This window comes from Aotus nancymaae, unplaced genomic scaffold, assembly GCF_030222135.1.
Source record: "Aotus nancymaae isolate 86718 unplaced genomic scaffold, 86718_ANA_hifiasm-v0.15.2.pri h1tg000029l, whole genome shotgun sequence".
NCBI lineage: Eukaryota > Metazoa > Chordata > Mammalia > Primates > Aotidae > Aotus > Aotus nancymaae.
Window position 1 is genome coordinate 13,837,799 of NW_026988442.1, and position 20,913 is coordinate 13,858,711.

Here is a 20,913-nt window from a genome sequence, read left to right on the forward strand (position 1 = left end):
AAGGGGGAGATTGAAATATAGAGAAGTCACAAGGATAGACAGGGACTGGATCATGTAGACCTTTATTCTGAGTGAAACAGGAAGACATTGGAGAGTTTTGAATAGAGGAATGACATAATCTGACACCCATTAAAAAAAAAAATTCCTCGATTAATTGCACCAGCTGGAATCTCTAGTACAATGTTGAATAGAATTGTTAAGAGCAGACAGCCTTCCTTACCTTGTTCACAATTTTTGGAGGAAAGTATTCCATCTTTCACCATTGTGTGTTCGGGCTAAGGAAGTTCCCTTTTATTCCTAGTTTATTGAGAGGTTTCATTATGGATGGGTGTTGGATTTTGTTGATTTTATGGTTTTTGTTCTTTATTCTACGATGATATTACATTAATTGGTTTTCAGATATTAAATCAACTTTGCATTCCTAGAATAAATCCCACATGGTTGTAGTGTATAATCCTTTTTATATGGAATTAGATTTGATTTGCTGGGGAATATTGTTCTGTAGTTTTCTTGTGTCTTTATCTGCTTTTGTCATTAGGGTGGCCTCATGAAATGAATTGATGTGTTCCCTCCTCCTCTGTTTTCTGAAAGAGTTATTAAAGGATTGGCATTATTTCTTCTTTGATAGAACTCATCAGTGAAGAAGCCACATGAGCCTGGGCTTGTCTTTGTTGGAAGAGTTTAAAATTACTAATTCGGCCGAGTGTGGTGGCTCTCGCCTGTCATCCCAGCACTTTGGGAGGCTGAGGAGGGTGGATCACCTGAGGTCAGGAGTTCCAGACCAGCCTGGCCAATGTGGTGAAACCCTGTCTCTACCAAAAAAAAAAAAAAAAAAAAAAATACAAAAATTAGCTGGACGTGGTGGCGGGTGCCTATGGTCCCAACTACTCGGGAGGCTGAGGCAGGACAATCACTTGAACCTGGGAGGCAGAGGTTGCAATGAGCCGAGATTGTGCCACTGCACTAGCCTGAGTGACAAAAGCGAGACTCTGTCTCAAAAAAAAAAAAAAAAAATTAGTAATTCAGATGTCTTACTTGTTAAGTCTACTTAGATTTTCTATTTCATTTTGAGTCACTTTTGATAATTTGTGTCTTTTTAGGAATGTTTCCATTTCACCCAAGTTGTCTTAATTTGTTGGTAATTCGTATCTTTTTTTCTTGGTCAATCTAGATAAAGATTTATTCATTTTGCTGTTGTTTTCAAAGAACCACTTTTGATTTCATTGTTTTTCTTTTCCATTGATTTTTCTTACATGTGTTTTTATTATTTTCTAATTTCTGCTGCTTTGGGTCTAGTTTGCTCTTCCTTTTCTAGTTTCTTAAGGCTTAGTTTATTGATTTTTGAGGCACAGTACACCCCAAACCAAACTATTCTTCAGGCTTGACTATACCAGTGGACTATCAGTTTACTCCTTCTGATATAGTAGCCTCTGGAGAAGTATCAAACTTTAGAGGGGGCCTGATTCAGAAACAATAGGAAAGGCAGCAACCTACAGTATATTATGTGTTACCAGCAGAGAAAGTGCTAGGGCTAGACCCATAGCACTGCGCAGCCTGGCTTCTGCCTGCCCCAAATCAGCACTGGGCAGGCAGTGAGTGAGGCAGGCTGAGCTTCGAGTAAGTCATAATGGCGGGGGGTGGCAGGAAGTGAGGTAACACATGGCAAGCCATGGTCCCCCAGGCTTCTGAGGAAGGTTGCCTGATACAGAGCTAGAAAAGAAAGCTGCCCACCTTATAGATTTCAGAGGCTTCACAGTGGCTTTTGGGGGATCTTTCTGAATACCTCTTTTGCCTGTTACAACTGAAATTCTAAGCAGAGATTTGATTCCAGTAAATAAGGCTTACAGTGCAGCTGCCATAGGTAACATTGAAGTGGGAGGGCCTCTGAGCAATGCCTGGGCTTGCTGGGGACTTGTGGCCTTTAGGTTTCTCATCTCTAAACAAGAAATAATAGTTTCTGCCCAGCTTACTGTGTAAAGCACATTTCAGATAAGTGCTATATAAAACCATTAGATAGTGTACAAATGTATAAGACTATTAATGTTAGTAATTATAGTGATAGGGACCTGGGACAGAGTCTGAGAAGGTCTAGGAGCAGTAGCAGTGCATCATCATCCTTCAAGGTATGGGGATGAATGTTTGACCAAGGTGGACCTGGTATCTTAGAAAGGGCAGGAGACTCATTGTCTGCTAGTGTAATCATCAGATGGCTCCTAGAGAATTCTATAGTGGAGCAGGGATCTGAGGGGGAGGCTGCCAGAGAAGTTCATGTAAGAAGCAGCTGTTCCTATTCACTCTCCACCCAAGGATTTTGGCCATATTTTATTACTTTGGTTTCCAGAAACAGCTGGCTTGCTTAAGGATTGCTGTCATAGCAAAGCAGTAATGTCCAGCTTGCTTGGGGGAAAAGGAATAGCATGCAAAGGGCTTTGGGCTCTACAGGGTCCTGGGTTCCTCTGCTTCCTTCCCCAGTTTTCATTAAAATTAAAGAAGAACCTTTTGTCCCTTTGGAGCAGCAGGCCAGAGCGAAAAGAACAGCCAAATAGGAGAGGGACCTATAGGTTTGAGTGCTGTTCTACGAATTTTGGCTGTGGCGGTGAGACAGGGTCCTGAGCCCAAGAACATAGCCAAGAGAACAAAATCTAAGCTGGAAAACAACAGCTGAGGAAACCAAGGTCTGTGAGCAATAGTGGTGCTAGAACCTTGAGATAAGTAAGAGATGAATAAAGGGAACTTACTTAATGGGACAGATTGGGGGAGGTGCTCAAAACCTACTTTACAAAATACCCTATTAACACAAAGCAGAAATTGCTTCTATAGAATTATCTGCCATTGTATTATTTAAGTCTCCACTGTCCATCCTCCCCTCATTGCCACCTCCCATATCCCCAATTAAGATAAACTGTCAAGAGTCAACATTTCTGAGTACACAGGGCAAGAGGTAAAATATATGTGTGGTGTTATAACTGGTCTTTCGGAATATTAATTAGTTGCATCTTTCCCACTGTTGTGTGTATTCTTTAATACCAAGGTTTGGGTCCTTGATCTGGCATTTATTTTCTGTGTGACTAACTTCTCTGAACTGTAGTTTCCTCATCTACAAAATGGGAATAATGCCCACTTTATATGGTGATTGTGTTGCTAGTAGGAGATGATGAAGAAAATACATGGCCTGGCTTAGTATTCAACCACTAGTGATTGGAGTAAATTCTGATACCTTGTGTTGAGTGTAAGATTGAAGTAGGAGAATGTGGCAACCCAGGCTCTTAACCCTGTTCTACTGACTCAAACCTGGGAAAGCATTTTATCCCTGGGCCCCTTTTCCTCAATTCTACAAAGAGGGAATGAGGTAGAAAGTTGATCCATAATTGCTGATGTTTCTTCCTGTTCTGTGTCTTCCAAGGCACATTGGTCTGTGGTCCAAAGGGATCAAAGAGTCAACAGGGACCTAAAAGAAGTCTCAACTTCAGTCCTGCTTAAGGCTGCAGCAGGAACAGTTAAAAACAAAGAGCCATTATCTAAAGTGAGGTATTAGAAGTGGCTGGGAGTCTGCTGCAGTAGCAGTGACCTGCCTGTCACCCAGCATTTGGAAAATAAATGTCAAAAAGAAGATCGTAATGGCCTAGAAGGTTGGAAACTGAGTAACCAAGTGTGAGAAAGGGACCAGGAGGCATAGGACCCAGATTGTGCTCCATCACCCACTCACTGGGTGTTCCCAGTCGAGCTATTTCTCTTTGCATCCTCCATATCTCCATCTGTAGAAATGAGTTAGGCAGTGTATTCTCCAAGGGCCTCTTCAGGGCTAACTTCCTGAAATTTCATTGGCCCCTTTTTTTGTGGCTCTTGTGTTTTTACTCTAGTTTTGCCTTTGGTACTGAGGATTTCATTTATGAGAAGGCTTTTTAAACAGCCAGGCTTAATCTAGCCCTAGAGTATTTAGAATGCTCTTGAAACTATAATTTCAGGCTATTCAGTTTTTGTCTAGAAATGCCTTGGTTCACCTTAGCCTACTCCCTCATTTAACATTGAGAGATAATGCAACAGAGAAGAAAGACTACAGGCCTGACAACCGACCCTAATTCCAGTTCCTGCCAGTACTAGCTTAATCTTTCTGAACCATATCATCATCATTTAAAAGTGCAATAATGATAATAGATTCAGCACACGAAGAATTATTTAGAAGAGGAAAGAAAAACTGAGGCCCAAGAGGTGAAGTCACCTGTTCAGGTTCACACCAGAACCCAGATCTCTTGTGTCTCATTCCAGAGTTTTTTTTCTCCTCCAGAGCCAAGGTCAGTTGTGCCTATATGGATATGGTAGCAAAGAATGGAACTGGAATCATGTCAGCTTTCTTAATGTCTCCACCAACAGCCCTCTCAATTCCCCGGTGGTGTATGTCAATAACACAGCCCGTACTTGTTTTAGAAACAAGCGCTCCATAAGCACTCCTGTTTGATTTGCTTTGGCTGGTACAGGATCCAGATGCTCTTAGAATAGCACAACAGACTCTCCAAATCAGCCCATTCCCATTCTGAGCCACTCACAGCTCTGATCTGCTGCTGGCTGGGGTTCATCCCCAAGTCTTCCCTACCTATCATGTGAATCACATTCAGTTTGTTTGCTAGTTTGCCCTTTCCCTCTTGAGAAGAAGTAACATTTATTGTGTGCATACTATGTGCCAGGTATTGTGACAGGTACTTTAAATAGATTATCTCCCTTAATCTTTGTAGCTCATTAAGCTATTAATAGCTCCAAAGGGGAAAGCTGAGGCTCAGTGAAGTGAGTGAATTTACTAAGGCCACATGTCTAGTCTCTGAAAGAGCTAGAGTTTGAACTGAGTCCTAACCCCATCGACTAAGCTGTAAGGTAAGCTTTTTCCTGAGTATCATACTGCCTCCCTGGCCTCTGGCCACGGCCCTTCCAGGAGGGTAGAGTGTTTGGGAGTACCCAAGAAGAGGCATTTGGTGGCCTGAGCAAAATAGGAATGTCCTGTGCCTTCTGCTCTGCTGTGCCTCAAACCAACTTCTCCAGAACTCAGGTATAGAGCCCAGAGTTCTATGCACTAAATGAGAGGCCATGTTTTCCATCATGATCATGGAACAAAGTCCCTAGTAACAAGTATACTTGTCCTTTTCAAAGTTAAATGGAAAGAGTTATTTCAAGCAATAACCCCTACTTGTATGCCCAACTCTGAAGTACAGGGAAGGAAAGAGAAAGGATCTGTACTCCACCATGTTGAGTCTCCTCCAGGGACTTGGCAGGAGAGGAGACATGTACACACATAAGATTTTAGGAATAAGATTGTTCTGATAGGTTCTCAAATCTGTACTCAACAGTTTGCAAAGCAGTTTACCTTCAGAAACTGTACTGTGAAGAAACTGAAGGAATCTGCCTTTATGTGGCAGAGCCAGGGGCTAGAGTTCAAATCTTTAGTCTTAATAATCTCAGTGAGTGTAAGTCTTCTCTGAGAGGGTTTTCTCCCTGGCCTTGGGCCTACCCAGTCTCCAGTTGCAAAAGGAGCAGGCCTTCAGACTCTGTCCCTTTCTGAGCCTTCCTCTGCCCTCTAGTTCCTCTCCTCACTCATTCATACTCAGTAGCTAGAGACTTATTTCGACCCCTTCTAGGGTGTTATTTTTAGGCACAGGGTAATAGAAGATAATAGAAGATACTTTTGTCTGTATTTTCCCCAGGATCAATTGCCATATAACTGTGGAACTTTAGGATATCTGAGTGGGAAGGGACTTTGGCAATCATCAAGTTTACATAGTAACCCCTTTTTTAAACATATAACATCCAAAACAGAGCTGCTGGCCCGGTGCAGTGGCTCATGTCTGTAATCTTGGCACTTTGGGAGACCGAGGCAGCTGGATCATTTGAGGTGAGGAGTTCCAGACCAGCCTGGCCAACATGGTGAAACCCTGTTTCTATTAAAATACAAAAATTAGCTGGGCATGGTGGCACATGCATGTAATCCCAGCTATTTGGGAGGCTGAAGTGGGAGGATCGCTTGAGCCCAGTGGGGCAGAGGTTGCAGTGAGGCAAGATCAAGCCACTGCAATCCAGTCTGGGCAACAGAGCGAGACACCATCTCAAAAACAAACAAACAAACAAAAAAAACCCAACCAGGATCCAAGATGGCTGATGATTAGCAGCTCAGGCACGTACCTCCCAGTGAAAGCGCAAAGAATGAGAGGACGCCACACTTTCAGACGAATATTAGTTGCTCACGGACCACGAGATTCCCAGTGGAGGAGCTCCACGGGTCGCCAGGGCGACTCTTGTGGCCGGCGTGGCGGTTTTGCTGGTGCCTTAGCACGCCAGTTCTTGGTGCAGAGTCCGGATATTCCCGGGCAGAAAAGCACCATCAATCTTAACACCGCTCTTTTGGCCGGCTCAGTGGATTGCTCAGATTTCGGCGCAGGGAATCAACAAGTTGGACGTCAGAGACCCAGTTAGAAAGTCGGTAATTATAAAGACGACAGACGGACAAATATATAATGAAGGGAAGAAACCAGCGTAAAAAGGTAGAGAATACTCAAAATCAGAATGCCTCTCCCTCTACAGGGGATTGCAATTCCTCATCAGTAACGGAACAAGGCTTAATAGATTACACCGGTATTCCAATAACAGAAGCAGGTTTCCAAACGTGGGTGATAAGAAACTTCTGTGAATTAAAAGAACTTATTCTAACCCAATGCAAAGAAACTAAGAACCTTGAAAAAAGGTTTAACGAAATGTTAATGAGAATGGACAATTTAGAGAAGAATATAAGTGAATTGATGGAGCTGAAAAACACAACACGAGAACTTCGCGAAGCATGCACAAGTTTAAACAGTCGAATTGATCAAGCGGAAGGAAGGATATCAGAAGTCGAGGACCAGCTCAGTGAAATGAAACGAGAAGACAAAAATGCAGAAAAAAGGATGAAAAGGAATGAGCAAAGTCTCCAGGAAATATGGGACTATGTGAAAAGACCTAATTTACGTTTGATAGGTGTACCTGAATGTGATGAAGAGAATGAATCCAAGTTGGAAAATACTCTTCAGGATATCATTCAGGAAAATTTTCCCAACCTGGCAAGGCAGGGTAATATTCAACTCCAGGTAATACAGAGAACACCACAAAGATATTCTTCAAGAAGACCAACCCCAAGGCACATAATTGCCAGATTTATTAGGGTTGAAATGAAGGAGAAAATACTAAGGGCAGCTAGAGAGAAAGTTCAGGTTACCCATAAAGGGAAACCTATCAGACTTACAGCAGATCTCTCAGCAGAAACCCTACAAGCCAGAAAAGAGTGGGGACCAATATTTAACATCCTTAAAGAAAAGAACTTTCAACCCAGAATTTCCTATCCAGCCAAACTAAGCTTTATGTGCGAAGGAAAAATTAAATCTTTTGCGAACAAACAAGTACTTAGAGAGTTCACCACCACCAGGCCTGCTTTACAAGAGCTTCTGAAAGAAGCACTATACATATAAAGGAACAACCAATATCAGCCTTTCCAAAAATATATCAAAAAGCAAAGAACTTTAACACAATAAAAAATTCACATCAACTAATGGGCAAAACAGCCAGCTAGCATCAAATGCTGGTATTAAACTTACATATATTTTAATTGGATAAAAAGCCAAAACCCATCGGTATGCTGCATCCGGGCCCATCTTACATGCAACAATACACAAAGACTCAGAGAGAAGGAGGAAGATTTACCAATCAAACAGAGAGTAAAAATAAACTAATAAACAAAAAGCAGCAGATGCAATTCTCGCCTCTGATAAAGTAGACTTTAAAGCAACAAAGATCAAAAGAGGCGAGGAATGACATTACATAATGGCAAAAGGATCAATGCAACAAGAAGAGCTAACGATTCTATACATCAACGAGATAGAAGATTAACAAGGATATTCAGAACTTGAACTCAGACCCGGAACAAGTAAACTTAATAAATATTTATAGTACTCTCCACTTCAAATACACAAAACATACATTACCACCTCACACCTATTCCAAAGGTGACTATATAATTGGAAGTAAATCACTCCTCAGTAATCGCATAGCATTTCATAGGTTTAAATTAAATATTGGTTGGCTGTTTGTTTGTTATCTTCTTCCCTTACTCCTTCCTGATTACATCATTAAGTATAATTATCAGTATAAAAGAGGTTTTCAATACCCATTACTAAATTGCATTCTAGCCTGGGCAAGAAAGCAATACTCCCATTCTCTCTCCCTCTTTCTTTTCCTTCTCCCTCCTCCCCATTCTCTCTCTCTCTTTCTCTTCCTTTTTTCTCCTTCCTATTCTCTCTCTCTCTTTCTCTAAAAAAAAAAAAAAAACCCAACCAAACAGTGCTGTTTTGGTTGAAGCAGCAGTAAGAGGCCTAATAGCTCAGCCTCCTCACTACCCTTATCAAACAAAGATAACCCCTGAGGTACCTGCCTTAAACCTCCAGGGTTCCCAGGGTCACCATTTGTAAAAGGACACTGACCTGAACCAACTTTCCCATTTTGTCATTGTTAAATTGAAGCCCAGCAAAGGAGAGTAATGTGCCAAGGTCACAGAGTGAATTAGTGGCAGATGACCTGATTCTCTGCCTGGTGTCCCTTTTAGTACCCTGAGCTTTATGTCATTATGTCATTTCGTTAAGTGACCACTTCTAACACTTCACTGGCATCCTGTGCCTGGGTGTCAAGCTTCTCTTGCCTCATGACATCTGGTTCCGGCTTGTGAAGTATGTGCCTCTGTCAGGGCATAATTCTCATACACAGAGCAAGCATGTGTCAAGTTTTGTTTAACTGATTAACGTGGAAACCAGCAGAAAGAGAATAACTGAGAAACTGGATTTAGGTTGTTAATGAAAGAAGGATTGCTGAAATAAGATTGTTTTGATTAGTGTCCTAATGAAAATAGAACCTTTAGAATTGTTTTGTCTGAATATAAAAGGTGTGCTGCCTTAGTTTTTTACACATTAACCTGTAACTGCAGAGTTTTAAAACATTTGGGCCCTAATCATTTGTGAAGAATAACAAAATTCCATTTACTAAGAGTGTCAGATGACTCAGTGCATGATAAACAATGTGTCTAACATGACTTAAGCAGTCACACTATCATCTTTTCGCCTTACTTCCAAATTTCGGATAATTTTCCTTAATATACAACCACTAAAAATGACCAGAACCTCTTGTGTTAAAGCCAGCTAGAGCCATCCCAACCCAGGAAGGCAGCTTTCTGCTCAGAGAACAGACCTGACCTCTTTACTAAGGTTTCTGCAGTCAGCAGCCATCAGCAAGATCTTGAGCTCGCTCTCCTTGGCAGTCCTGCTCAGAGGCCTGGGATTTGACGTTTGCTAACCCTAGACTTGCTCCTTTTTCTTCCCGTGGTCAAGGAGGCCCTTTTCTTGCTTGCAGTCACCCTCAGGACCATCTTGGATGCAAAGAGGTTACAGAGTTCCACTTGGAGGAGGTTTATGTCCAGAGCCAGTTCTACTCAGAGTAGGCAGCTGCTTTCATTATGTGATTTTGTCTCTGAATATGTTTTGTCCATCTTTCTATCCCCATTGCTACCACTCAAGGCCAGATCTTAATAATCTGTCATTGACAGTGTTTTAATTATCAACTCACTTGCTGCTCTGTGTCCAGTCTTTACCCTGAGATAAAATCTTTTCTTTCTCCATAGGTTTTAAGACGCAGATCTTACTCCTATGACTTCTTTTCTCATGAAACCTCTAAAATCTAATCTTCTTAGCATATTTGCAAAGACTGTTTCTCCCTTTTCTTTCCAGTCCTTTCTCCAACCCCCTCCTCATACTCTGTTCCATGGGGTTTCATACTAGTGGGTAGGAATATTAGAGAAACCATCTTTGGGACAGTATGAAGGTTAGGAAACATTCTTTGTTGTGGGGCCATGTTAAGATTCAATTTGATAAACATTTGTGCCAGGCACAGAATAGGTCTTAGGAATAAGGAGGAGCCAAACACATGGTTAAGGCTTTTGGAGCCTATAGTTGATTAAGGACAGGAAGATGAGTAGGCTATAGTGATAATCACTCTGAATGGAAACACGTAGAGTGCTTTAGGAGCTTGGCGGGGACCACTATCTGAGAGATAAAGGAATACCTCCCAGAAGAGATAATATTTGAGTTGGACTTCAAAGATGAGGCATTTGGTAATTGTGAAGGGGAGACTCTTAACTTACTTCCAAGCAGAAAGACCAGTGAGGACAAAGGCACAGAAGCTTATGTATGTGTTTCAGAGAAGGGAAAAGAGTCTAGGGTAGCCAGAGTATAAGAGTTCAGGAATAAGACTGTGGTTAGGGTTATAAAGTTACCAAAGTAAGTTGGGGCCAACTCTGAAGGACCTAATATTGGAGGCTATTGTGTATGTACTGTGTTTCACACATAGCATACAATAATAATTCATGAATTAGATGATATGTATTTGTCTATTTGTGCAAGTATGTAGCTGTGTGTTAGTATGTGTGTTACATTTGAAGAACCATTGAGGCCAAGCAAATATCAAAATTGGAACGAGAAGGACAGATTGTACCTAAGCTTACCTAGGCTTGCAACTCCTGAGATGTTCCCCAGTCCCACAAGCCCATAAGGTAGTCATAGACTGCCAGCATTGGAAGGGACCTTAGGGACAGTGTTTATACTTACATACATTCAGTTATCCATTTAACAGATGCCTGATACTGCTCATAGAGCTGGGATACAGTAGTGAACAAAACAAGGACTGCCTTCATGGAACTATCTATCTATCTATCTGTCTTTCTGTCTGTCTGTCTGTCTGTCTGTAATCTGTCTATCTGTTTATTTGAGATGGTCTCGCATGATCATGGCTCACTGCAGCCTTGACCTTCTGAGCTTAAGCGATCCTCCCACCTCAGCCTCCTGAGTAGCTGGGACTACAGGCATGCACCATCATACCTGGCTAATTAAATTTTTTTTTTTTTTTTTGCAGAGACAGGGTCTCCCTACGTTGCCTAGGATGATCTCAAAGTCCTGGGCTTGAGCGATCCTCCTGCCTCGGAGGCCTCCCGAAGTGTTGGGATTGTTGGTGTGAGCCACCGTGCCCAGCTATGGAACTTGTTTTAATGGGGGAGACCCCCCCCCAAAAAAATGAGTAAATCAATTATGTAATTTTGTATGCATTCTGAAGAAAGATAAGCAGGGGTAAAGTGTTAAAAAGTGGCTAGGGGAGGCCTCTCTAAGGAGGAAGATCATTACCACCTGAGAGAAGAGCAGGTGAAAAGGCCCTGATGCAAGAGCATGTTTGTAGAATAATTAGAAGGCAGCCAGTGTGGCTGGAGCAGCAGCAGTGAAGAGGAAAGAAGCAGGAGATAAGGTTGGTGAGTGGGCAGCTAAGGCCAGAACATAGGGCTCCCATGTCCATTGGGCTGATGAGAAAATGAGGCTGGCATGTAGCCAGGATCACACAGCAAGTTAAGAGCCAGGCCAGGATTGGTACCATTCTGGTTTAGCCTCCCTTTCTTTGCTCCCTGCCATCTTCTGTCTTTTGCCCAAGATTAACTTGAATCACATTTAATACCTTCATTTTCATCTCCCTCATGCAGCTCTCTCCCATTTCTCAGACCTACATCTGCTCACATGACTTGGTAATAGAATGATTTCTGGAAGGTCATAGCTAGAGTGGTCCTTGGACATCTTTTAGTTCAGTCCCTGGTATTAGAAACCCAGAGAGGGAAATTGACTTCCCTAAGGCTACTTACCTAGTTAGGAGTAGAACTTGATTTCCTTTCTGCAGTTCTCTTGCTGTCTGGTTTCTGGCTTTTCATTTTCTGTATGCCTTTCCCCTTTTCTTAGAGTTTCCAGCACAAGGGAATCAAGTTGTGACCCACATAATTGACAATAGCTGCTAGTAGCATTCCAGGACTTTGTGCTACCTGCCCGCACTTTAGCTTTTTATTTGGTCTTTGCTGTGTGAATTTACTGTATGATTCAGGCCCGTGTCTTTAAACTACTACCCTCTGCAAAGACGATGTTGCTAACTCTGCATCTTTGCTCATGCTATTCCTACACCTGAACTGACAGCCTGTTCTTAACCACTGATCTATATCCAGGAGGCTTGTCTTTGAAGCCCAGCCCAAGTCTTACCTCCAAAGAAGCAATGTGGAAAGAGGATAAAGTTTGGAGTTAGATATAGTTGGATTTGAATCCCAGCTTTGGCACATGCTCGGACCAAAGAAATCTTAGACAAGTAACTTGATTTCTGAGAGTACTTTTGCTGTTTGTAAATGAGAGTATTAATACCTGCTTCGTGAGGTCATTGGAAGGATTATTTAAGGTATCGTATGAGTACACACTTTCAGCATTGGGTAAAGAGAAACTAACTCCTCCTCAAAGGTGCCTTCTGAACGTCCTTTCCCTTTTGCCTAATACCTAATAGGTAACATTTCTAGGGAGGGTTTCTGTGTGACAGGCACTGTGCTAAGTGTCCAGTGCTTTTAAAAGGCACTTAACACTGCAAGTGAATTCATAGTTGTCTCAAAATAAAAAGTTAATTTTTTAAAAGCACTGATCTCACTTTTTATATATTTGTGTTATTCTTGTTGTATGTAGATAGGGGCCAGGTTAGGATTCAGTATATACTTGTGTTCTAGTTGTTGCTCTGTGATTTTTTCTGGCTATGTAAACTTGGACAAGCCGCTTGACCTGCAGTCTTAAAATGTTTTTCCCACCAGAGCCCTAAAATTCAACACTAGTTACATTTGGAAACCTGACTTGCTTATCTGCTCACCTTGGAAAATGTGTCTTTGTTGAATACAGAGCAGTAGCACCTGGACCTGTGTGACTTAGAGAGGACAGTATGGGAGGTGGAGAACTGGGTGCATGGGAGCCATTAGATCAAGGATTGGCAATTCCTCACAAATCAAATAAATAAAAAGATTTCTGCAGTAGGAGCAGGGGGCAGCGTTGATGGTGACTCTGCTTGGATTATCTTCTAGGGATGGAGGATTGCTATCCCTAGTGGAAAGACTGGTGATGCACATCCACTCTTGCATGTACCTGAGCAAAAGACAGTGTGTTGGTAGCAAATGCCTAGTTGTGGCTATGACTGACCATGGGCCATCTCTGCCATTCAAGACATCAGCTGCTGGCAGGGTTGTATTGGTTTGTAGAGCTTTAGTCTTCAGAGTTGCACAGACCTGAGTTCAAATCCCTCTCTGCCAACTACTGTATTAATTGTGTTCCTTAGGCTGATTATTTATCTCTCAGATCCTCTTTTCCTTTTGTGTAAAATGATGTGGTTGGTACCTACTTTTGAGGTTGTAAAGATTTAAAATACCTTAGGTAAATAGGTGCCATACAATACCAGATACTTAGCTGGGTGAATGGCCTAGTGATTTGTTGCTATTAGCTCTTTGAAGACCAGTATCCCTAGGAGATAGCAGTAACATCAGCACTGCTCTGATTCCCTTACAAACCTTTGCCCTCAGAAATACCCTGGAGCCTTTGTTTCCTTCCTCAATTTCAGACCCCAGAAATATTGGGCAAGAAGGAGCCTCCCCAGGCCAGGCTCTATCCTACCAGATGTTATATCTGAGGAAGCAGGATTGTTACACAGCAGAGATACAGGAGAGAGCAGGTAGCTCAGGCAGCAGCTGATGATGAACAAAAGGCTTCTTTTCTCTGTTCCTAATAAATTGGTCCTTGGGGATCCTCGCTTTGAAATTCTAATTGACACAGGAAGGAAAAGATTCATTAGGCTTTGGACTCATTAAGATGCTCTGCTGCTCACCTACGATTTATTCTTGGCACTTCATCAAGAGAAATTAAGTAAACCAACGGGTTGGGAGGCTGCTGACAGCAGACTTCTTTGTCTCTCGTGGTGCTGGGGGGTTGAGAGTGTTGGGCCTCCTATACCATGGAGCACATGACTGGCTTTGGAGTCTCCTCACCCCTAGGATTTCATGTGAATCTTAGTTTCATATACAATGGAGGGACCTTCTGAGATCATACAGTGTACCTCATTTATAGATGGTCCAAAAAACTGGGACTTGCTCAAGATGATGAAGCACATTAGTAATGGAGTTAGAATCAGTCAGGCTGCATGACTTCCAGGTCAAGAATATTTTCTCTGCATCACTTTTGGATTTTTAGACCCAGCGTTTCATTCATTCAGCCTTCAACAGATACTTTTAACACATTCTGTGTGCCAGGATTCTGTGATAAACAAAACAGCCACGGAGGAGAGTAAATACCTACCTGATCCAGTATTCCGGGAGACTCGAAGGGCCTCCAATTCTGAGAGATGGATAGGAATTAGCTCAGCAAAGAGAAGTAGATGAGGAAGGTTAAGGCTGAGGAACTGGCATCTATGAAAGCCAGCCTCTGAAGGGGAAGTTGATTTTTGCTAGAGTGGAGGAACTGAGGAAGAGATGAGATGTTAAGGCGAGACTAGTATGAGGTTTGGGCCACTGTATGTTTGTATAGAACCCTGGACCTGGGATTAGGAGTCCTGGGTTCTAGATGTGTTTCTGCTACCAATATGTTAGTCATTGTTCTAGTAACACTTCACATCTTTTAGGTGTGCCATGATGGGCACTGGGGTACAAAAATGCATAAGATGTATGTAGTTCCCTCCCCCAGAGATCTGTTAGTTTAATGAGGCAAGCAGGCTAATTAAGAACCCCTATCATAAATCAAAGGAACAGTTACCTCTGTTGTAGGAAGTCAGAATTGAGCTGTGTGTTACTTCCAGCACTTTCTCTGGGCTTTGATGATCTCACCTGTCAAATGCTGTAACCACTGTCCTGTGTAGCTCGTAAACTGATGGGAAGACAGACAACTTTGTAATGATTGGCATTTGTTTGGCATTTTGTGGATTTCAAAAACACTTTTACATCATTAATTTATTGAACCTTAACTGCAACTTATGACATAGGAAATTTCCCCACAGTATACAGATGAGGAAACTAAGAGAGGTTGAGGCTTGGTCATAGTTTCACAGCTTTTGATTAATAAAAGTTAGGATTATAAATCCAAATCCTGTGCTCTGTTTTGAAAAGCAGAAAGATGGCAACCTTTCTTTCTGTCCCCTACTTGAGTGGCAAATTGTCCCCTTCTTCTCCTTTTCACAGTCACTAAAAATGCAGAGATTGTCTACTGTGTATAAAAAGCAGATCTAAGCTGACTAGGGAGAAAGAAAGGGGGCTAATTTCAGATCTTCTTCAGGCTGGACGCTGAACTTTTAATCTAAGACCATGTGCTCCTGTACTCCCATCAGCTCCTGCTGTTCCATCTCATGCCATTTGCAGAGCGCTGTCTGAGTCACTATTTTGTTGGCTACTCATAGGAACTTATCGGGTAGACAGAATATGCTTTACAGATGGGTAATCTGAGGTCCAGAGTCCCTGAATTGTACATGCCAGAACCAGGACTGAACTAGAAATCTTGGGCTCCTGACACCAAACAGGTGCCCTTAATTTACAGAATATAGGCTCCTTTGATTCAGTTCAGTTCAAACAATTCTTGAGTATAACCTGTGTGCCAGAGACTTTGCTATGCAAGAGAGCCTCTAGTAAGGCTCAAACCATCTTGGTGCAGTGCCTTACTTAAGAACAGGGACTTGTGTTATTTACTTCTCTGTCCCCAGGCAGGGCCTTGATCCAAATATGCTTTGCTGTTGTTTTTGGCCTTAATCTGCCAGAAACTAGAGGGAGCAGATGGCCACAGCAATGTGGGTTACAAGGATGTGATCTTAGGCCGGGCTAAAGGATGAATTGAGAGCCCTGCACCCAACTACTGCTGTGTCTGTGCCTCGGCCCTTGCCAGGGTAGTCTCTAGCCCAAAGGAAAGTGAAACTGGTCAACCTGGTCCCATTTCTCATCTCCAGTCACCTCCCCCTCTTGGCATCCCATATGCTGGGGTTAGTCTCCTGGACTGAGCTCATACAGAGGCTGCTAGGATCTGCTGTCCAAATGATCCTTTGGACCTATTTCTCAGGCATGTTCCAAGATGATGGTAAGGAGTCTAGCCCCACAGCCAGTGTGACATTTCTATCCAGATAACTCCTGGCTCACAGGCTTCCCGCCAGGCTCTTGCCCACTCTATTTTCACTTCTGACTCCTTAAGAAGAGGCAGATTGGCAATTTAGTGTAAGTCTGTCAGACAGCCTAGAGAGTAATCAATATTGAGAGAAATGGATGTATTTCCTGTTTATCCAAAATCCTAATCAAAATTTTCAGGAGCACTATTTGGGAAGGAATGACTGGGAACCTTGCAAGAACAAATAGCTTAGAATTCATGAACAGAAATAGCACTGTTTATTCATGATGTTTCAAATGCTTCTAATACTCATGTCTTCATATATTATAGACTGCTTTCATACTTGTTACTGCTTTTGAACCTTAGGCTCAGAAAAGGGGTAGTGACTTGTCCAGAGTTTGACAGCTTGACAAACTCCGACTTGACAGTTGAGGAGACTAAGGCCCAGGGAGCTTTAAGGAGAGTTAGAGACCATCTGACAGTCTTGGTGGCAGAGCCCAAAACAGAACCAAGATTTGGAAAATGAATACTCCTGGGTTTGAAATCTAGTGCTCGCCACTTTGTAGTTGTCTGACCTTAGGCAAGTTACTTGGCCTCTCTGAGCCTCAGTTTCCTTCTCTGTAATATGAGGATAACAATATCTACCTCTTATGGTTGTGTATGGATTAAATGATACAATGAATGGAAAGTGCTAGCACAGTACAGAACATGTATTAGGAGCTCAGTAACTGCAGGTATCCTATCTCATAGGATAGTGTTTTCAGTATATTGTATTCTGAGTCTTTGAAAATGGATGCCTTCACTACAGTAAAATGGACTACATATAATAAATTCTCATAAACCAGAGTATCATTTAAGTGCCTCACTAGATTAAGACAACTGGATAAGGAGGGAAGCAGGGTGCTCCAGGCATTGGCTAAGGACTTCTGATGCAAATCACAGTAGGTTAGAGCTGACAGGGACCCTAGAGATCTGTCCCACTGTGTCTTCCTCAAATTATGTCTTCCTCAGAAGAGACGTTAATAATTTGGAAAACGTCAGATTGAATAATACTAAGTACATTTCTTTACTGCTGACTCCTCAGACCCTTACTGTGTGTGTGTCTTGGGAGGGAGCTGGGAGTGGAATATGCCAAATTTCCTCTTCTTATTTGACCTTGGAGCTCCTTTTTTGAGGAACTCTCATTAACATCTTGAGGAAACCTGGTTTTCCGTGGAAGATTTCATGTAACACTGACTTGGTCCAGTTCTTTCATTTTTAAGATGAGGCAGGTAGGTCTGTAACCAGGTTTATAGGTACAGGCCATGACAGAACCAAGTCTAAATCTCAGGGTGCCTAACTCTTTCCTAGGCCACACTATTATTTGTACTCCGCTATTCTTCCTTTTCTAGCCAGCACATCCTAAAATTACAGGGGATTCTGCAAACCACTAATCAGAGAGTATTGTTAAGAGTGTCAAGCTTTCTGTTTTGACGTGTTTATCCCAGTAGGCAGGAAAATGAGGAAAAAACAGGCTTAATGGCCATCAGATGTTTCCAAACAGTTGAAGGACCAGGGGTCAGGCAATTAGCTTAGTAACTGGAAAGGTGCCCTTACTCTGCAGAGTTGAACTCTGTTCTTTTTGCTGTAAGACGTTTGAGTTACATCTGGGGGACTCATCCAGTAGGCCCATAGTCCAGCTCCTACTGAGAACTACTCTGACACCAGTAATACAGAAAAGATTCTGAGAGGAATTTGAAGAGAATTTGTCAAATTTCTGCTCCTCTGTCACCATCTCCATCACAAAATTGAGTGGATAGGAATGTTCTGTTGGATTTCTATCCAGACAGTGGCAGAGGAAGTTGGCTTTTTGGCATTTTGTGGGGCTATCCTTGCATTTTACTAAGCCCTCTAGTTCAGATCTTTAAAAAAAAAAAAAAAAAATACTTTTTTTTTTTTGAGACAAGAGTCTCACTCTGCTGCCCAGGTTGGAGTGCAGTGACACAATCTCGGCTTACTGCAACCTCCACCTCCCCATTTCAAGCAATTCTTGTGCCTCAGCCTCCCTAGTAGCTGGGACTACAGGCATGAACCACCACGCCTGGCTAATGTTTTTGTATTTTTAGTAGAGATGGGGTTTCATCATGTTGGCCAGGCTGGTCTTGAACTCCTGACCTCAGGTGATCCGCCTGCCTTAGCCTCCCAAAGTTCTATGATTACAGGTGTGAGCCACCACATCCAGCCTAAAATTACCATCTTTAAATTTACAAGTTTATACAGTAGACTCTTTAAAGCACATCTGATCTCAAAACAATCCTGTGACATAGAGGTTCTTTTCCATATGTCATATGAGGACATTAAGGCTCAGAAAAGGGATAATGACTTGTCCAGGGTTTGACAGCAAATTAGTGATGGACTCTTTTCATAGGTACCTAGTGTAAGGCTGACAGTAGATGTTCAATAATTTTTTTTTTCTTTTTTTGAGACAAGACCTCACTGTGTCACCCAGGCTGCAGTGCAGTGGCACAGTCATGGCTCACTGTAGTCTCAACCTTCTGGGCTCAAGCGATCCTCCCAACTTAGCCTCCCAAGTAACAGGGACTACAAACCTGTAACCCCATGCGTGGGTAATTTTTTATATTGTTTTTAGAGACAGGGTCTCACTATATTGCCCAGGCTGGTCTTGAACTCCTGAGCTCAAGCAATCCTCCTGCCTTGGCCTCCCGAAATACTAGGATTACAGGCATGAACCACCAGGCCTGGCCAAGAAATATTTATTAATTGAAAATTTTAATACATTCTTAAGGATGAACTTAATTTCTCCTCTCCTAACTCTTTGTCCAGTATTCTTTCCATTAAGATAGCATGGTGGGGCCAGTGGTTGGGCTTCATCTCAGAGTGACAAGATAATTAAGAGAGAGAGGGCTAGGTCTCTGTCACTGTTGATTTGCTGACAAGGATTTCCTGGCCTTTGCTGCAGTCCTTGTACATACTCCCCACTACAGAAAGCCCAGATTCAGTAGTCTCTGGGCTACAGACTCAAGCTTCTGTTGCTTGTGCTCCCTGTAGTATACTGAACAAAGATACCAGTAACTCCGAGCTTCTCACTCTGCCTTCTCCTTTATTTTCTCTCTCATCAATGTCTTGTCTCTCTGCTCTGCTGATGAATGAGGAACCTGAGCTCATCTCACAAACATCAGCTACACAGTTCACTGTTAAGGAGTTGTTGTGTCACAAACCTTGGGAAACCATTTACTGGAAAATGTCCACCTAGGATTCTTTCACCCGTTCGCTAGCAGAAATTTCACTAGTTGCCAGGGTGGTTCTGGAGGCTGGGATTGTAAAGATTAATGAAACAGTCTCTGCCTTCAGGGAGTTCAGAATCTAATGGAGGGAGACAGATATGTGAATACAAAAGTAGAGCAGATGTTGCAGTAGAGGTCGGCAAAGGATATCTGGGTCCAGAGGAGGGAGTGGCTGGATCTGCCTATGGGGTGAGAAAACAAAAGCTTTCCTGAAGAGTTTTCTACAGGGATGTCACATGAGTGGGTTTGTACTTGGAAAACTCCTGGCACTAGCCACCACCACCAGATCAGAAGTTGGTTCCAGGCTGGGCGCAGTGGCTCATGCCTGTAATTCCAGCACTTGGGGAGGCCGATCACTTGAGAGGCCAGAAGTTTGAGACCAGCTTGGCCAACATGATGAAACCGTATCTGTATAGGTGGGTGGATCACTTGAGGCCAGGAGTTTGAGACCAGCCTGGCCAACATAGTGAAACCCTGTCTGTACTAAAAATAAAAAATTAATCGGGCATGGTGGCACATTCCTGTAGTCCCAGCTACTTGTAGGGGGAACTGAGGCACAAGAGTCGCTTGAATCTGGGAGGCAGAGGTTGCAGTGAGCCAAGATTGTACCACTGCACTCCAGCCTGGGTGACAGTGAGACTGTGTCTCAAAAAAAAAGAAAGAAAGAAATTGGCTCCAGTCATCCTTTAATGGTGAAGCCAGTCTCTCTTAACCTTACTCAGTGTTGAGTATGATATTTAGAACTATCTGTTAAATGGGGGCAATAGTAATACCATTTTCATTTAGAAAATTCCTGAGTGCTTAACTTGCTGGTACATTATCTCATTGAATTCTCACAACAGCCTCATGGAGTAAGTACTGTAATATTATTCTGATTTACAAATGAGAAAACTAGGCACAGAGGGGTTAAATCATTTACCCAGGATCATACAGCCAGTATATAGCAGAGCTGGTAGTCTGATTCCAGAGTCATTTTCCTAAAACAGCCTCAAAAAGAGCCGTTGTGACCTTGATAAAATTCTTACCTCAAAGAGTTGTAAGGATGAGTATTTAAATACTTAGCAATGTATCTTCCATGTAATAAGCAATTACTATATTAATAATGATCATTTATATTACAAAACATTCTTTCCTAAATGCTGGGGTGCGTTGGGTTATTGCAAAGATAACGCTTTCCTGTCTCTTTCCAGCTTTTCCTGGCTTTAGCATCTGTGCAGCCTGCCTCTTTGTTTCTTAAACAGCATGGATAAGGAAATAGGCAGGGGTAGGGCATGGGGTCTGTGGTATGTGGCTCCGCTGGAGTTCAATTCAGCAGATACTCCCTGAGCACCCACTCTGGATTAGAGCCTGTCCTGATGGCAGTGGGAATGCCAAGATGAAATAGATTGTGGTCCCTGCTGTCCAGGAATTCACAGTCCGTCTAGAAGGAGAGATGACATGGTAACAGATTACTTTAATACAGTCTCTTCAGATGGATCTTAGCCAGCACATTAGACCCCACTGCCCACGGCTCATACCACAACTAGCAGGGCAAGAATGCCTTGCTATTATATTGATTGTTAAAATAATAATCCTGTTAATATCTTTGACATCATTAAAGTCGCTGTTATTAATGTAGA

At 42.4% G+C, this 20,913-nt stretch overlaps 1 protein-coding gene across 4 annotated transcripts in view; it reads left to right on the forward strand.

Moving 5' to 3' along the window:
* RALY (RALY heterogeneous nuclear ribonucleoprotein) overlaps nucleotides 1-20,913 on the forward strand; it is an 83,179-nt gene that overhangs the window by 38,230 nt on the left and 24,036 nt on the right. Inside the window, exon 1 of one of the 4 annotated variants that reach the window (XM_012455169.3) lies at nucleotides 11,160-11,346. The exons of the other annotated variants lie outside the window; for them this stretch is intronic. The gene's annotated coding sequence lies outside the window, so the exon portion shown is untranslated. Of the gene's footprint in view, nucleotides 1-11,159; nucleotides 11,347-20,913 lie in introns of those variants that run through there. 4 annotated transcript variants of the gene reach the window in all.